The 19,056-nt window shown below is 44.0% G+C and overlaps 1 protein-coding gene and 1 pseudogene across 1 annotated transcript in view; both read right to left on the reverse strand.

The window, feature by feature from the left end:
• Positions 1–19,056, reverse strand: part of ADAMTSL1 (ADAMTS like 1) — a 941,617-nt gene that overhangs the window by 288,504 nt on the left and 634,057 nt on the right. The window lies entirely within an intron of this gene.
• On the reverse strand, positions 18,306–18,405 carry LOC138512378 (U6 spliceosomal RNA; annotated as a pseudogene).

The following is a 19,056-nucleotide window of genomic DNA, read 5'->3' on the forward strand; positions in this document are numbered from 1 at the left end:
CAAATGAGAGAAGGTAAGCAGGTGTTCAAGGAAATATGTACAGGTGCAGCATGACCTTGAACAAATGAGCTCCATGATAACATTACTTAATCATATGGTTTTTAAAGTACAACGTCCTTTACATCTTTTGCAACTGATTTTCTAGTTATGTATTATGCCATTTTCGAAGCAGAAGAGGGAGTGGACGGTATCTTTTCTTCCTACGTACTGACATTTCTGGTTTTGAATTGCACCTTGCAATGCCCAGAATTCATAGGGCGAGGTTGGTGTCTATTTGTCTTTACTGTCGCTGCTAAAATAACGGTGGGGTGGGGAACCAAATAAACACCGTGCATGTGAGTGAGGAGAAGGGAAGAAGGACAACCACTCTTCTAATGTTACGTACAGCTTCAAACAAAATGCACCAAAATGATTTAAAAAAAAAGATTAAAAAATAAATAAATAAAATCAGCATTCAGGCAATCTTCGGTAATATTCGTACGCGCAACAACGTGGCCCTTGACTTTACCCCTTTCGGTAAGAGCGTACTATGGCTGAATATGGCATGCATTCAACAGGAGTATAGCTACATCGCCTACCAGACACTACCATTCACGTTTCTTGAATATTCAATATGTTTTCACTACAGCCCTAAGGCATGTTTGCTCGAAGCTTGGTTCACTGCATCGCTCTTCTATCTAAAATGCAAACTGTTTTGGCTGTCTTTCTTTAGCAATCTTCTATTATTATAGCAGGGGTTGGGGACGTGGAAGAACCGAGGGTCCCAACTCCCCAAGACAGGAGAACGGTATCTTTTTAATTTCAGTTAAAAGGTGCCAAAGCCACCTGTGACCAAATTGATCATGTAGTGTGAGCTATCGGGATCCGGCACTTCAAACTGCGATTTACTTTCTGTAGAATATTTATATCATGAGTTTTTTGACTGCCCCTGAAACGGCTGCATCACACAAAGCCTGATTTAATGAATGCATCTATCCACTCCATTCTGACAACGCTCGGTTCTCTCCCACCCTGAGCTGCACCAATACAAGATGTTACCAGGGTATTGCCCCGCCCACCCCAAACATCTGCATCTTTTATGTTTGATAAACAAAAACACTATTGTTTGGTGAAATAGAATGTGACTGCCCCTTCAAGCCAGGCTGTGTTCAGGTGTCATTGACCACTTTTTTAAGGGACAATGGGCCTCATCACGACTATGACGATCCGGAAACAACAGTGCTGGTAAGCTTACCGACACCCTTGTTTCCAGACTGGCATATGACAACTCTGCGGGCCCGTGCCGTCCCGCCTGGCAGGTCAGACCTGCTGGCCAGAACGGCACTCGCCCGCAGAGTTTTCACGGAAGCACCGGAACCGTTATTAACCAGACTCTATGGCAATGGGGACTTACCATTTGTCAGCGTCTGACTTGACGGACCATCGGGGTAGTAATCCCCTGGTGTTACCGGGAAGTCAGGTGCCGGTAAACCATTGCAGATCCGGCGGCATCCTGCCGGTAGCACCAGCACGGTTACTGCCGGATGCGTAATGAGGCCCGCTGAGTGCGATATTAGAACACATCTTGGAAACGTCTGCCGGCATTTGATTACAAGAAATTACAGAACTGACAGGGACCAATGGACACTCGTGGGCCCTTATTTGCCTGCCTATAGCTGAAAGATGTACCATTTTCCACAGTGTCTTAGGTATCCGGCTGCCATCACGTCTGTCCTGCACTTGACGTACAGACTCTGAGCTAACGAAGTACATTTTTTTTTTAGGAATTGCAGAAAGGTTTTCATCAAAATATTATACAAAAACGGGTGAATTGCCCTAAAAAGGCAAATCAAGCCCACGGAATACATGCAAATAGAAGCTTCTTCCAATATTCTCTGCTGGCAGTTCAACAGTTACACATACAAAGTACAATAACATATGGTGATACACAAAAGAGAAAAAAAAACAACTGTGATGCACAGCAGAAAATATTGAGATAATCTACAAATTACATATTTTGTATTAAGGTCTCTCGCCCTGGACTTAAAGCTTAACACACGAGAGTCACGTGCTCTGGCCCATCAATCATAAAACTCCAACACCACCCAACAATCCTCATAACATGGAACCCAGAACAACAAAGAACATTGCATCTTGATGGACAGCAACGTGAAAAGTCCTCCAATGGTTAATTCTAGTGCAGCAGTTCACAATAACCCTAAATCTCCTCTCCCACCAATAGCTAATCGGGTCGCGTCTCCATCTTCTAGCACCTTACACAACACACAGAAACCATCTGCACATGGGAGCTTTATGCCTACACATACAACAATAACTTCGGTGGAGTAATGCTAGATTACCGTCAGCTGTACTACATATCCCACCTGATGCTTGCAGCTAACACAGTGTCCCAGTGGGGCCATCAATCAAATCTTGGGGATAAAGCACACCACACCCAAGTGTCGCCGCCACAAATCTCATGGAATGCTACCGGCCCTCGGGACAGGGGTACTGTCAGCCTGCACTCATCCACAATTCAGGTTTCACATCTGCCTCAAGGCCACTCACAACACAAATCCTCCTCTTTTGCTGGAGAGTCATGTGCAACTAAAATGGCCGAAGTGCGCTAAACAAGACCACTTTACGTGACATAAATCGAAGTACTGTCAGAGCAATTTACAGAGCATGTGTTACACACGGGCGTGGTGCAAGGGGAGTCAGTATGCGAGGTGTGTAAGGCCAAGCAAGCACAAGGAACATTATTCACTCAGCAAGCAAGGTATACTAACCAGACGCCCTCTGAACATGACCACTGCCGTTTTGCTGTTATATTTTTTGTTGTGTTAACTTATATTAGCCACCAAATTGTGGAACACTCTGCCTAACCTGCTAAGATCAGAACCCTCCTTCCACTCCTTCAAATGCAAAACTAAACTGTGGCTCTCTGCCTCAGACAGCCCTCCGATTGTAAGAACCTGCACCGTCTCGCTGCCTCTGCCAGGCTTACACCTTGCATTTCTGTACATGCTGTGTATATTCTTGTACTATTACTGTATATTTAGCCTTCAAAATCTCATTGTATATGTTGTACTGTATATATACCTTGTATTATCTACCTTACTTGCTTTCTACTGTAATTTGTAATATGTGTCATTGTAACCTCAAGATTAGCGACCAGATGCCTTTGGGCCAGGCGCGCTATACAAATAAAGGAATACAAATACGACTCTGTAATAATTAATTTACTGCCATAAGTAGGGACAGAAATGAGTTTGTCTCTGCCTTGTTTAAATTGGTGTATAGTAAATGATGTTATTTGCTGAACTGTGAAGTCCCAAAACAAATGCAGCCAGCGGCAAAGAAGAAAGAAGACATTATTGCCAGAGGTGTATAGGCTACATATTGAAATGGTGCATGGGGCCATTGAATTTACAATAGTGTGGATTTCTTAATTAAGCAATAAACCCTGATGGGCAGGGGCTTTACTGGGCCAGGTAATGCACAGGCCAGGTTAGAAGCCCGAGCGAAGCAAGGGCTTTAACGTTAGCTATGGGGCGTTACAGTAAAGCCCCCGCCAAGGGTGGTTTATTGCTATTAGCACGTTGTACCGGGATGCTAACCATTTTTTTTTTCAAGTTGAGAAACAGTGTGATTGCAGTTCTCAACTTACAATACTGTGCAAAATGGCCACCATGGATTAGGGAGAAGGGAACTACACGTTATCCTGTCTCTCTTTCCATGGTCGCCATTGCCACGACGGAGATGCGTCAGGAACACTGAATGTTCCCGGCACCAGCGAGGGACAAAGGAGCGCAAGGTAAGTGGGAAGGGGGAGGGTGGAGGATTTTGAAATTTGGGTTGGGGGTGGGGGGGTGGAAGGAAGAATGGGGCATACAAGATGGTGGCCTCCCGCTTCTAAAGAGGCTCTGAGCAGGGGTTTTACCATGTGTTAACACCCCCGTTTTGAGCCTCCTGATTGACTGGGAGCCCGTCGCCGGTTACTAATATTAATTAGCTGCTGGACAACCACAAATAGAAATTTTGCTTCAGTGATAGCTATTTTGCCACAACTTGACATCCGTAGGGCAGTTCTATTCTTTAACCTATGCTCCAGGACAATGGGTGTTTCAGCAAGGGACCTTTGCAATGAATCTCTTTCCCTTGCAATATTCATCACGCTCTCAATGTGGTCCATTTACATTGTGGCTGTGCTGGCAGAGGCAACAAAGCAACACATTGCTGCTATGTTATTTTATGTTATGTTCCTTAGCTTCCATACTGCATTGAGACACGACAGTAGTGATGATCCAGGCTTCTCCAAAGTGTGGTGTAGAGCGCCCATGCCAGGGAAAAAGGAATAGCGTGGACCCGAAAAGATTTCTGCAGTTACTGCACTTAGACTGAGGAAAAATAGTGTTAAGTGTACAGGATCTTCACATGTATCTCTCTGCATAAATACACAGGCAGAAAAAGAACATGGGCACTCAAAGCATGATGGGAGTGCCTGTGTCCTTGTGGTGCTCATCGACCCTACTGAAACTTGAGGAGAACCATCTCCGGTTCCGGAAGCACCTTAAGACCTTCCTCTTTGCTTCTGCCTTCTCTCCTCCTCTCCCCTGTTGATCTGTTCTGCTTAGGCATCGTACACCAGGTTACCCTCTGATTTCAGTCCCAGGTACTTGCCCACCCTGCCACGCAACTGCACTGCCTCCTGGCAACCCTTGCACTTTGGGGTCTGTATCTGTAAGCCTACAGTCCCCCCTCCTTTTCCCCTGCACTTATCAGACACCCCTGGCCTGTACCTTTTAACCTAGCACTTGCCACTTGCTGGCTGCACTACCATTTGTTGTTTGTTCTTATTTTTCATTTTTATGCTCAGCACTTTCCATCTCCCCTCTGCTCCCCTGCACTTTCCCCCTTCGCTCTCCCCCACACGTGCACGCTCTCAATGTCACTGGGCCTAGTAAGATAGTTGTTCTTGTTCTCCCGTGTTCCCCTTCCTTGTCTAGTCGCGCTCCGAAACACGTGTGTATGAGCGCGATACAAATAAAATATCAATATCAATACTCCAACCACGGGTGAATCCTATTCAAATGTTTATTCTTTGGTCTAGAGGTTTCCAGGATCTGGATCTTTCTCCTGGCCTGATGTTGCTGGACTCCAAAGGAATGGATGAGGGACTTACAGTAGCTCCCACTGGACTTAACAATAAAACGTTCCTCGCAGAGGAGGCAGTGCATGTGTACATGCCCGCATCTGAAGTTTTCAAGCTGGGATATTTTATGTAGCCATGTGCAGTGATAGTAATGTGTGCTGAATTGTGACAGGATAGCTTTTTTTCTCTCTTGTATCATATTTACAAATATTTTAATTCATTTATGAGTGTATTAATGCAGTATTTACATGTTTACATGTTGGTTGTGGTTGCACAGCATTATCAATGCACACCTCACATAAACTATGATTTTCATAAACTATGATTTTACTGGGGTCTCATGTTGCTAAAACATCTACGCTGAAGCTGCTTATTTTCTTTGTTTCCCTCCAAGGCTTTTAAGAATCAGGTCTGTGCTACAAGTGTTCACATTCAGTAGATTCTCACTTCCTGTACTACATGCACATCCCCAACCAGACAACATGTTTCAGACTGCTGGGCACCTTTTGAAAAGACCTTCTTCAGAGTTTGAATTACAATTCCATAGTATCATTTCCTGTAATGACATATTTATGAACATTTAACAGAGAGAATTTGGATGGAGAGTGCAGGGTGGACGATGCAGCCTAGCATGGGCCATCTGGGATCAGTGAATTCTAATTCATGGTTCTCGGTATTTTCATTACCATATTTCTGTTGCATGCATTCTCATTTAGCAGGTATGATAGCCATCTACATTCATTGTGGGTTTCAAAGATATTTGTCAATTAACATACCTGTTCCAGGGTGTCTTATATGACATAATCTATCCTGATAGGTGTGCAATTAAACCTATGCAGTGTACAGTTGTAGGTGCTATAATCTGTAATAAATGAAGTACAGTAAGACAAATAGGATGAATTAAAACACATTGGGCCTCATTACGACCCTGGCGGAACGGGTTAACGGGTGCCGCAAAAGGATGCGGACCCCTTAAACCCGTTCCGCCACATTACGAGGTCCCCTTGCGGGACACGGTAAGTACGCCTGGTAAAACCAGGCTTGCTTACCGGGTCCCGCGAGGTGAAGAGGGAGCAAACAACGGGCAAACTCATAATCGGCCCGTTGTTTGCTCCGTCTCCCATTCCCATTCAGCCCTATGGGGGCTGAAATGGGAATGGGGAAGGTCCGGGTCCTTGGAGGGAGGAATTACCGGGCCCTCCGAACTCGGAATGGCCCGGTAATTCCTCATTCTGGGAACACGGACCCGGAGGCGATTTCGGCAGCAGCCATGGCTACCGTCAAGGTCGTAATGAGGACCATTGTTTTATTAGCCACAGGGAAGTCCTATGAGTGACCCTGCACCCTTGCGTTTAAAATTGACATTGAAAGGCGTGATTTATTGTAAAAAAACATAGCACATTATTTAAATGCCAACTTGATATGGGCTTCAAATGCATTTAATGTCTTTGGTACCTAAAAAAAGGCTCTCATACTGTGCGTTGCTCTTTCTATTGTATGCTTGCTTCTCTGGTGCATCATAATAATAATCATTTTGCATTTTTATAGCGCTACGAACCCTCAGGTATCTGAGCGCTGCTTATTATTACTCACAGGGTGTGGTGCTCATTTATCGACCTGGAAGAATGAGTTTGGCCTCGCCGAGATTCGAACCTGTGTCAGCAGACTCTGTACAGTGTCAAAGCGAGCGCTCTACTCGCTGTGCTATCGGACCGGCATCATGTGGTGTAGGAAAGTAATAGAACACTCCATACCTTATTCTTAAACCCCATACATTCCTCTAATGCTGTCAGGTATCTCCGGGCTATCAATGAAAAGCCACAGGAAACGTCCATTCTCCCAAGAAAACCCATTGACTGTCGACGTTTGCTGGAGACGCTTACATTCAATCCGGGCCTCACAGTTGAGAATCTGTCTCCATTACTTTCAGCAGGCTCCATGGGCAGATAGTCTATCCTGGCGCGGACTGCGCGTTATCCGTTAGGAGACCTGTCCTGCGCACAGTCTTTCATGTGAGGCTTCCAGCCGGTAATCATTCCCATACACCTTTCTTGAAAACAGTGACATGTTGGCCAGTGTTGTTCTATGTAGTTGTAATAGGTAGCGACTGCTGGTCCCGAGCAACGAGGAGCCTCACTTTATCGGTGCTTGTGGGCTGTCGGAAACAATACAGCCTGCATTACATTGTGCATATCCCTCTTTCATCTCTTTCCATGGTTGCTGCCCACAACCTCTGCTAGAAGGTTCCAAAATGTCTGCATGTACTGCTAGTCATTAATGCCTGCGCTTACTGACGCCTCTTGAAAAGGAATGGCCTCCTCCCTCGTTTTATCGTCAGCTGTGGGCTATATATACATGTATCACTTTCATGGAAATTTCACATATGAGTTGAAACAATGTGTTGGCATTTCCGGATTTGAAAAGTAGGAAGCACATGCCTGTTACGCCCAGTCATTTCTAATCTGCATATCATGTTATTGGAAAACATTTGTATGCATGTCATACAGGTGCATGTTACAGAAATGTGTGCAATTGTTCTAAAGAGTAAAATACACTTTTAATGAAAATACAACATTGGGAGAATGGGCAAATGGCCCACGGGCACCCCCAGAACTCAAACTGAATAATTCAGGATGAAATTGGGAACATTTACAGTACACAATTGGCTAGCAATGCCTGTGGCAGCATGCTAGTTAATATGAGGTTTGCAAGGGGTTCAAACCTTTTCATCATTAACCGCTTCAACACCAGTCCCTGTTTAATTTTGTTTTTTTAAAAGACCTCCTGCAACCCTCATTTCCCCCAACTTACCCTTTTTCCTATTTGTTTGTCTTTTACGAATGTTTTTTGTGTTTGTTAATAAGCCATGATGATAAAACACAGCAATTAAAATCCCTGGTGAAGAGACATGCCGCCATCTGAAAGACGCATGGCAAGGGTCCAGCGGGAAGATGGTTCCCCCTGCAGAGACCTCATGCAGACTGTAGGCTCACATCCAGGCAGGGGTGTGCAACACACCGGTAGAACACAGGCCGCTTCAAAAGTACCCAGTGGATCCGTTTGTGGGAGGAGACCTCATGCATAAACACAAAACAAACTCATGCAATTTAAGTGAATGAAGTCAGACTTGTATCACATTTCAAACAAAATGTCATTAAAATATAGTACGAAGAAAGGTATTTTTTGTAGTGCTGGGGATAAAAAGGAAAACGGAGTTTAAATAGCACCACCAAAGGAGGCAGGGCACGAAAACAGAATTGATCGGATGGAGATGGAGACAACACACAAAAACAAAAAAAGTATTATTATGGGGTTGTGTCCCAATTTTCTTTACCGAACAGTACCCCAATTGAACTGTATCAATGGCAATAACCCTCCCCGCTAGACCCTGCAGAAGCGTAGTCCTTCGAAACCTGTTACCTGAGAACAAGCTGAGAAGAAATCATGGTGTTAGTGGGTCCTTTCCTGGTGAGCTTGCTCCAGAGCAAGACAGACTTTGTAGGAAATTGTAAAGGATATAACAGTGAGCTTCCCTGATACTGCACGGGGACAGTCACACAAGGTTGTTTCCACTCCCTGAACTTGATATAAAAAGGGGCATGGAGTGTGGTGGAAAAACATGAATAAATTCCTATAGAGTGCTACTTCAGGTGCACCCATGCCAGTTACTGCTTGCAGTTACTGCGGCCTCTGCAGATAGAGCCCGGGTGGTGCTGGTATGCCTTGGAGGCTGGAGGCTGCTTCTTCTGATGAAGAAGGTTCTTGGACCTGGAGCTTGCCACCTCGATATTAGGATGCCAAAGTAGCTCTTCTGGTGTGGCTTTTTCTTTCTCCAGCCCTACTGCACAAACACCAGCTGACGGGTGCAACCCAATTCAACAATGCAATCCATCAGTAAAAAATCCTCACCCAGCACTCTGGAATGAGGACAGGCAGTTCATCTGCTTTTATTGTGCATTTGGCAAAGTTGCTTATGCATAGAAGTTAAACATGCATATAATTACATTTAAGTGGGAGGGTGTCTTAACAATAGGATGTTTACCAAATAGACCAAGCCTCATGTGACTTGGCTGTTGTAAAATTATGTAAACAAAAAAAAAGAACTTTACTTCAGGAAACATGGAGGGATACGATAGGGGAGTCTGCAAAGGTGTAGGCAGAATTTTCTAACAAGTAGGGCCTGAAGTTAATGTAGTTGGGCCTATCACAGTGACATTAACATGTGAAAATGCACACAGAGTGCTGCTGAGTGGGCGTTTACAGATTTTGGGTGGGCTTTGCCCACCCAGGCCCTACCCTGTCTGTGCATCTGAGTCACAGGGGAGTTGGCTTCTTCATTGCAAAGGGCCAGGCCTCTTCTCTGTTCTTCAGGAGTTGTCAGATAGTTGTATTTCTCTTATTGTAACTCTTCAACATTCAATACAGCAGGGGATGGGAAGAGGGCAGATGTTGGCCCTGGAGAGCTCGAAGTCAATACATGTTCTTGTATTCACGAACCAAAGACGTTTCAGGGCTACCGTTAGAAAACACGAGTTATGTTTCATTCTTGGGTGGGATTTCTTGGTTTAGCCTCTGGTCCTCTTCATCTTTTCCATAAATCTATGTATGGTTTTCCTTAGATACCTGAGCCTTGATGCATGTAAAAGATAACCTTGCGGTGCCTACAGGACGTGGTGGAGATTGGGCGCCATCAAGAAAGCATGGTCATTCTTGTGGAAGATACGGGATATTGCATTGAGGTTGGGGCATATGTTGATATTACTTATGGAGAAAGAGAAATGTGCATTGATTACATGTAATCATGTGTCTGTACTATCCCAGGGAATAGAATATGAATTCCACTTCTTCACAGCTCAGACTTACCCCTCTGCCTCTCATTTGATCTTGGTTCATTCTGTGTGGCTTTACATAATTCAGCTGGGACTTACCCCTCTGCCTCTCATTTGATCTTGGTTTATTCTTTGTGGCTTTACATAATTTAGCTGAGACCTACCCCTCTGCCTCTCATTTGATCTTGGTTCATTCTGTGTGGCTTTACATAATTCAGCTGGGACTTACCCCGCAGCCTCTCATTTGATCTTGGTTCATTCTGTGTGGCTTTACATAATTCAGCTGGGACTTACCCCGCAGCCTCTCATTTGATCTTGGTTCATTCTGTGTGGCTTTACATAATTCAGCTGGGACCTACCCCTCTGCCTCTCATTTGATCTTGGTTCATTCTATGTGGCTTTACATAATTCAGCTGGGACTTACCCCTCTGCCTCTCATTTGATCTTGGTTTATTCTTTGTGGCTTTACATAATTTAGCTGAGACCTACCCCTCTGCCTCTCATTTGATCTTGGTTCATTCTGTGTGGCTTTACATAATTCAGCTGGGACTTACCCCGCAGCCTCTCATTTGATCTTGGTTCATTCTGTGTGGCTTTACATAATTCAGCTGGGACTTACCCCGCAGCCTCTCATTAGATCTTGGTTCATTCTGTGTGGCTTTACATAATTCAGCTGGGACCTACCCCTCTGCCTCTCATTTGATCTTGGTTCATTCTGTGTGGCTTTACATAATTCAGCTGGGACTTACCCCGCAGCCTCTCATTTGATCTTGGTGCATTCTGTGTGGCTTTACATAATTCAGCTGGGACTTACCCCTCTGCCTCTCATTTGATCTTGGTTTATTCTTTGTGGTTTTACATAATTCAGCTGAGACCTACCCCTCTGCCTCTCATTTGATCTTGGTTCATTCTGTGTGGCTTTACATAATTCAGCTGGGACTTACCCCGCAGCCTCTCATTTGATCTTGGTTCATTCTGTGTGGCTTTACATAATTCAGCTGGGACTTACCCCGCAGCCTCTCATTTGATCTTGGTTCATTCTGTGTGGCTTTACATAATTCAGCTGGGACTTACCCCGCAGCCTCTCATTTGACCTTGCTTCTTCTGTGAGGCTTTACATCATTTTTCTCAGCCTTCCCCTCCCATGAGCAGATGGCAGGAGTCACTGGTTATCTCGAAGGTGTAATTTTGCTGGGTGATTGGAAGCGAGGCTGACTTAACCAAGTCTTGATGAAATTCATCTAGAGGAGAAAGAGGCTAGTTCGATTCCAAAACAAAAGGGCTTTGTGGCTGTGGGGTGTGAGCAACTCAATTAGATACCCAAAATGGTGGGATTTATTCTCTACTGTTCAGTATTGATATCGCACAGTGATACAATGTTCTTGTGGGTTGGGCCAGTTGCAATTAATGTTAGGCTGACCCTCAAGAGCCACAGAAATGTTCATGCTTTCACTGCCTGCGGGAAAGCAATCTGCCCTGCCCCACCCCCGAAATAATCCGCGTTGTCACTTTATGTGACTGTTTTCCTTGCAAAACCAGTGATCCTTCAAGGCCTGAGGTGATAGATCCAGGATTCTATGCAGTACTTAAAGCAGCGGAGGTTAAGAAAAGGTCCCTTTGCATCGACTTCGAAGCTCCTTTGCAGGTTTATATCATGGCTCAATGCACAAAATCCTTTTTTGAAATTTACTAACACAAAAAGTAAGAAGGAAATTAACTTCCTAGATTTGACAATATATGTCAATAAAAATAAAGGAATCTTGGAAGCTAAACCGTATCACAAAGATACTGACAAAAGTTCTTTGCTTCTGTATTCGAGCTTCCAACCTAAACACACCAGGCAAAATTTACCGTTTAGCCAATTTCTCAGATTGAAGAGAACAGTAGCACCAAGAAGGATTTTGAGCATGTGTCGAATCAATTTCAAAAGAACCTTGTAAACAGAGGCTATCCCAAAAAAGTTGTTAAACAATCGTTTAAAAAGGCTTCGAATAATAACGGGGACTCCTTATTGGAATACCGACAGAAAAATGACCAAGAAGACAGTCTAGTGTTTGTTAGCACTTTTAATCCATTGTCAAATGAGACTACTAAAATCATAAAACGGAAATGGCACCTCTTAGAAGAAGGTGACTGGCCTCTCGCTCAACCAAAATGTGCATTTAAAAGATGCAAGAATTTGAAGGAATTAACAACAAGAAATTATGTAATGATTAAGCAGAAACAAACTACACTTAAAGAACAATGGGACTTACCTAAACCAACCGGACATAGCCCCTGTGGACAATGTAGTTGTTGTGCACAGACCAAAAGAACCAAGAAAATTGATTTAGGACTACCAAAATTGTGGGAACAAAGATATTTGAGCAATTGTAACTCCATGATGGTAATTTATGCGATCTGGTGTCCTTGTGATAGGTTATATATTGGAAAAACAGAAAGAAAAATAAAGGTCAGCATAGGGGGACCCAAAAGTTGCTTAAGGAATAATACCGTAAATGCACCCCTAACCGGTCATTTTAACATCCTCGGTCACAAACCAGAAGAATTAAAATGGTCAGTAATAATGAAGATTGGACAGTCTGACAATACCTGTAACAGTAAACAAATGCTCAGTATACAAGAACAGAAAATTATCTTTCTTACTAAAAGCCACCTCACGGGCCTGAATGAAAATATAGATTGGAGTGTGTTTATTATTTAGACAACAAACTGGTGGTTGTGCACTACTTTGTGGTCCATGTGATTGAATGTGCTCTGTTATGCCGCATTGGTATTATCTATTTTTGTATATTATCCAGAATAGTGGGGCGAGTCACCTTAGTTTAAATTAACATGCCATCTTGATGGTCCTTGTTATTAGGGACACAAAAAAACCCTGTTTTGTTTCCAGAAATATAGATAACATATATAGTACTACATTAGATGTACTCGAAGCCGTCAACTCGCTCTGAGATCCTGTATTCCAATTCATAACACTACCATTCTAACATGGCGCTATGTATCTATAGTACCGTTCAGCAGTCCTTTTTCTATCACTTCGGACTACCGACGTAGTACGCATGTGCAATTTGAGTTGACGTGCACTCTATCCCGTGATATGGCGGACATGACGCAGAGTTCGTTGCTCTGGTGTGTTATTCAGCATACACCATTGCTCTGCTTCCCGCTGGACCTTTACCCTTTGGTGAGTGCACCCGTATGAAGCTGGCTCCTATTACTAACCCCATCTATATTGACTACATATTCTCTAATCTCCCCAGTTACTGGGTAGGGACATGTAACATCGTGCCATTTTTTGTCCATTTCTCGGCATATTTGGCGATCTGTTCACCAATGTATGCGATTGCCTTCCACGCGTACTTTATATCTTTCCTCGTTTTCTGCATGGCCCGGCACTTTTTGGTTTCATTAAGAGTGATGCATGTGACATTTTATTCTCACCTTTGATGTTTGTTTTCTTCGCTCTGCAGCTCCAGAGATGTTGCATATTAGGGCACGAACATAATTTCGTGTTTAGTTTACTGGTCGACCTAATGAGACATGAACTAGTGCCACCATATTGGGTTCAACTCTCATAGGTTGTGGCAATTGTTAATTTCCCTCTACTTATACTGAGACGTGTTCTGTTGTTAACACTATCTTGATGTATACATTAATGTCGAACACATGTATGCTTTAATCTATCAGCTAACTGAAGCGTGCTTTGTCCTTCAGGTATAATCACGCACAATTACAACATCTTTTTCAACTCAATATCAGTACACCATAGAGAATGACAGTAAGTGCTGTAATTCTTTCTCCTATATTAACTTGTGACGATCTGTTAAGAGATTTACCACTTGTCTGCCACTGCTTCTCGATTTTGATGACAGGACCCCTTGTGTCCTTTTAGTATATTCATAGGCATAACGGTGACTGGATTACAGACTCTGTTACCAGCCACACAGGATGTGATACCAACATCAATAGACGGTAAGCACCACTATTATACCGCTTATATTTGACACAGTGGATAAGTAGACTGGTGACCATTATTAATTAGGTCCCTCTCTTTTGCTCTTGTACCCAGGTTTGGTCTAGACGCTTGAACTCTACTATACAGAGAAGAGCCTATGGAACAAGTTACTTTGCATTTGTTCCATGGGGTTGCATTTGAGCAATGTCACCTTCAATTTAAACACCAGTTGTTTGTTGCCCAAATTTAGATTTGGATTGTGTTTGTAAACCACTGAAAGTTCATGTCCCTGAATAAGTTCCTGTATTAATATTACTAGCTGTAGGAACGAAACATGTAGGGTTTATTTTAACACTATAACCAAGTGTTAGGAGGTGGATCAATTACCACATGTGATGTCAACAAAGCATTAGACAGCGGACACATCAACTTCAGAGTAACTCTCCATAGGAGTACTCTGTGCATTGTTTTTCTTTTGCTGTTTTTGTGACTGTGGTTTCTATCGTTTACTAACCAGGATTCTGATTCTACAGAAGTGAATATTACACTAAATGGTGTTCAACATTGTGTTTTGTCTGCCATTTGTGTGTTATAAATGGGTATTTACATTATTGTAACAAGATTGCATTTTTTGCAAAGTTGACACCCTGAGGTGTCAACTACACCTTTCAGGTATCTGCACTTAGCACTTTGGGATATTTTATACTGTTTTTTATGATGTTTTATTGAATTGTGTTTTATAATCATGTATTAAAAATATTTGTAATACTGTTGAGTTAGAGTGCTATTGGTATAATTTTCCATGCACTTGTTTGTAACTGTTCTGTGATGTCAAGTGTTTACAGGTGACCCATACCCCGTAGTCTAGTGATTTTCCTCACCTTACCTTACGAGACAGGGAGTTTGTTTTATATTGACATATTATTGTATCAGGTTTACTCCCCTCTCTAATTTTCCTGATATCCCTGCTCTTTTGAATCAGTTCATGCATAGGCTCACCACACCCCAAGAGCTTGCAATTCCCACACAGGGCCATGTGTTGAACACGTGTCCATCATTTCCCATGATGGCATGTTTGTGGTGGGCCAATGGCTGCCCACTCGCCAAAGTTGCACCAGGGTGCTTGCCATTAGGACTGTTTGGTGGAGCTCCATGTGAGAGTGTGTGTGTGTGTGTGTGAGAGAGAGAGATGAATTGAGTGTCAGAGGTCTAGAATGACAGAGGGATAAAGAGTGAGGGGGAGAGGGAGAAGGACAGAGAGTCTACTCAGAATCCATTCTCTTTTATGAGGAAATGGAAAGACAATATTGCATTCCTGGGACTGTTAATTTAAAGCAAAACCAGGGATTATTTTAGAAAACTATAAAGATGAGAACAGTATGTATATGGCAGGAATATTCTCCAACCAAAAACTGAGGGTGGCACCTGCAAACGTCTGAGTGCTCACGCAGCATTGCAACCACGTGCCAACTAGAGCGGACTAACTAAGGGTAACGCGGGGGAAGCCTGAGTGAGATAGGCTGGTGGTGGTCGAGGGGGAGGGAGCAGATCAATCAATCTGGGTTACCTGGGGAGGAAGAAGGAAAAGACGCTTTCTGACCGATGTGAAAATGGGAGACAGCCACTAACGTGTCAGGACTTTGTCAATTAAAATAAGGAAACCAGCAAACTGACTTTACAACAACAAAGTATACCTAACCTCTAGTACACTTTGTAGCAGAGGCAATTTATTTAAGAGATGGTCAGTAACTAAAGACCCACAGATTAGCAGAGCAGTGATTCCAACATGATCTGGCAGCTGCAGACATGGTTGGAGGTCATCAGCGGGTTTTCTAAGCAGCAGAAACGGTAATGGTTGCAAGGGAGCATTTAGAACATAACACAGTCCATATGGTCTCTGACAGCATGCATGTCTTACAGCGAGCAAGGCGATTCGCTGCCTGGGAAGACATGTCCCTAAACACAGCAACTATCCAAATTGGCACACAGGGAGACATTTCTCTGCATAAAGGTATAAGGAACTGATTAAAGTTTGGCAACTTCACGTACGCTCAGCAAGGCTCCCAGAATTGATAGCTGATAAATAGGAGGAAGTACAAGAGGCAACCTGCGTGCACAGGACGTCGAAGGGATTGGCGTGGACGTCAAAATAATGTCTGAAAAAATAGCAGAGTATGGGGACAATAGATGGATTTTGTTAGGAAAGTTGATTAGTCGTGTTTTGTTTCCTAGAAATTGAGTGATGAGTGATCGCGTGGGTGGCACTGTTGAGAAACGTTCTTAGTGATATCGCCTTATCACATGCGGAGGACTGGCGGGATGAGCAAGGGAGATACGAGCTCTAAACCACTCAAGAGTATCATCTGTGCTGCAATTATTTAGAGAATCCTAAAGATACATATCCAACTGGAAATCATTTGCTACAATGTTTTGTAGTAGCACACATTATTTCCCACACATTTATATTGACTTTTGCAAATGTTTGACACATTTATGTAATTTTATTTATCCCTATACATACACCTTGCACTGTCTAATATAAAGTACTTGCAATCTTTTCGATAAAATGAAAGTGCTCCCTACTGCCAGCCTTCACCCGCATGTATGAGACAATAGGAAGGAACATTTGAAGTCCAAGAACGTTCATGTTCTCCTTGATTGTCCACTGGTGATACCTTATATTCAACTGTTAGACCGTCCCACTCTTTGGAGACAAAGCGGCTCACTGGACATTTCCTGAACTGCTATTTCAAAAGATGGGTATCTGTTGGATCCTGAGTAAATGCACACGAGGGATTGGCCACTAGTGATGTCATGAATGTGACGGTGTACGGAAACCAGGGCATGTCCGAGGTATGTGTGTTCCGTGAGTGTCTGTTGATCCTGTGAGCTTGGTGAATGGATGGCCGGTGGATGCTTGTCTGATCTTGGAAAGACGGGAGAATAAACTACAACCTGATTCAAACCTCTAATGGCTCCAGCTTGGTTTCCCCTGAGTGCAGATTTTGAAGGCACAATTTGGCCATGAGGTAAAAATGGCTGCTGGGGGGAGACGCAGAATTAATACTTCTTGCATCCACTGCCTCCCAAAAATCAAAGAAAGAAAACATCACCTGCACAGGAGAATTCCAGCCCCCTCGCAGACGGGAGGCAGAGACGAGGATTGCACTGAGCTTCCAGTGAAGTCAGGAAAGAGATAGTGGTCCTCAGTGTGTGTGTCTAAAGCAGAGGACAAACACCACACAAGTGGACATTTCCTGTCCAGGTGTGCTCTGAGGAGAAGTGAAGAAAACGGACAGATACAAGGTGGCAAGCGCAAGCCATCACATACCTTCTACAGGGACACCCAGCAAGTGGTGCACCGCGGGGCAGGCGAGGTGAACTGCACCCACTATCAAAAGGTTCATTTATGCAATTTAGTGCTCAGGCTACGAGGCGTTGCTATGGTGGGGCCGAGGGGGCTATTGCCCCAGGTCCTTTGGTTGTAGCCCCGGATCTTTTACAAACCTGGCAACACCCAGACTAGATTCCCCTAATTCCTTTACGCACCTGCATGAGGTGCAATAAAAGCATGTTCCTTGTAACAGAGGCCCTAAACATTGGCCCTGTGACATTAGTACTCAATCCATGAGTTATGAGGAACATGTGGAGCTTGAAAAGAGGCGTTAATGCTGCTGCGCTTATTGGTTATGTAGACGTCCTTAAGATGGTATCAGGCGATATTATTCCCACCAAAATATCGCCGCACATATGGTCGTCGGGAATGGCCATAGGCGATATTTTTGATGGGGATAATTTATGGGGTAAATGGATGTGGGGGTTGCGGGGGAGTCCCCCGCTCCCTTTTAAAATATATGAGGGTAGCGGGGGTGTCCCCCGCAGGTTCCATGGGGTAATATTGCCGCCAAAATATGGCAAAATATTTGTATGCCGATATTTTTGCGGCGATATTATCACATGGAACCCTTAATATTAAGGTGAAGACACAGTTAGAACAGTGCTACACCTGGGTGGTGAACCTCTGCCCTAATCTAATGTACAAGAATTAAGGATTACGCTCTGGGTGATTTACCAAGACTTTCCACCCGAGGACATAGCTGGCATTAGTCAAACAAACATTGGCAATAGCAAATGTTTTAGCTTTTGGTTAGGCAGAGGAAACACATTTGCCTGGCACTGCCGTAGGGGTATTAAGTGCCCATTGATGGCAGCGGGTGCAAAATGGTGCAAGTACCTGGCAATATGATAGCAGTGCCTAGCAAATGCTGAATACTTATTGTTGGGGGAGGGAGATCTCCCCAGACCCTCAAGAGGTTCTGGATGAGGCAGAGGCATACAAGTGTGTCATAGGTGCCTTGGGAGATTTTTTTTTAATTTCAATTTTCTTTTTATGGAACACTTCACGAATTTGCGTGTCATCGCGCAGGGGCCATGCTAATCTTCTCTATATCGTTCCAATTTTAGTATATTTGCTGCCGAAGCAAGCACCCTTGGGAGACTGTAGAGGGGATGGGGGTGTCGATAGAAGCTGTATTATGGACAGGTTAACGGTTTGGGTATAGATTACGCTGGTGGTGAAACGTCATCTTAGAAAACAACAGCCATCTTGAAATCGAGGATAGCACCGCGCTGCAGCCAGGACAGGAGGTCTGTACCCACAAAATAAGGATATGTATGTGCATGCAGGGTCGGGTTGCAGCCTAGGCAGTAGTGGGAAAGACCAAACGCATGGAGATTCATAAACCTCTCATTGTCTCATACGATTTGCACTTGTATCCCAGAAGGAATGTGCCCTGCAAGGCCACGAGAGGGCCCGAGAGCTCCCTGTGAAAAGTTATCCCACGCGAAGGAGGGCACGAGTTTCTGACCTTCATCAGTCCAAACCTTCAGTTATAGTGCCCAGATGCCGCAGTCCCGAGTCCCCCGCATTCCAGTGTACCAGCCAGCCCCAGACCACCAACCATAAAACTGTTAAATCACCAATTTATCAGGAAGATCACAGCAGAAAGGCGAGTTCACCAAATTTGGGATCCCGTGATTTGTGCTGCGAGGTGCCTGGGGGGAAAATGTAACAGACCTAAAACCAGGGTGGGAAGATTTGGAAAGGCTCTGACGTGTCTGGGATCAAGCGGGGG

This window comes from Ambystoma mexicanum, chromosome 6p (genome assembly GCF_040938575.1).
Source record: "Ambystoma mexicanum isolate Mex_15411 chromosome 6p, UKY_AmexF1_1, whole genome shotgun sequence".
Classification (NCBI taxonomy): domain Eukaryota; kingdom Metazoa; phylum Chordata; class Amphibia; order Caudata; family Ambystomatidae; genus Ambystoma; species Ambystoma mexicanum.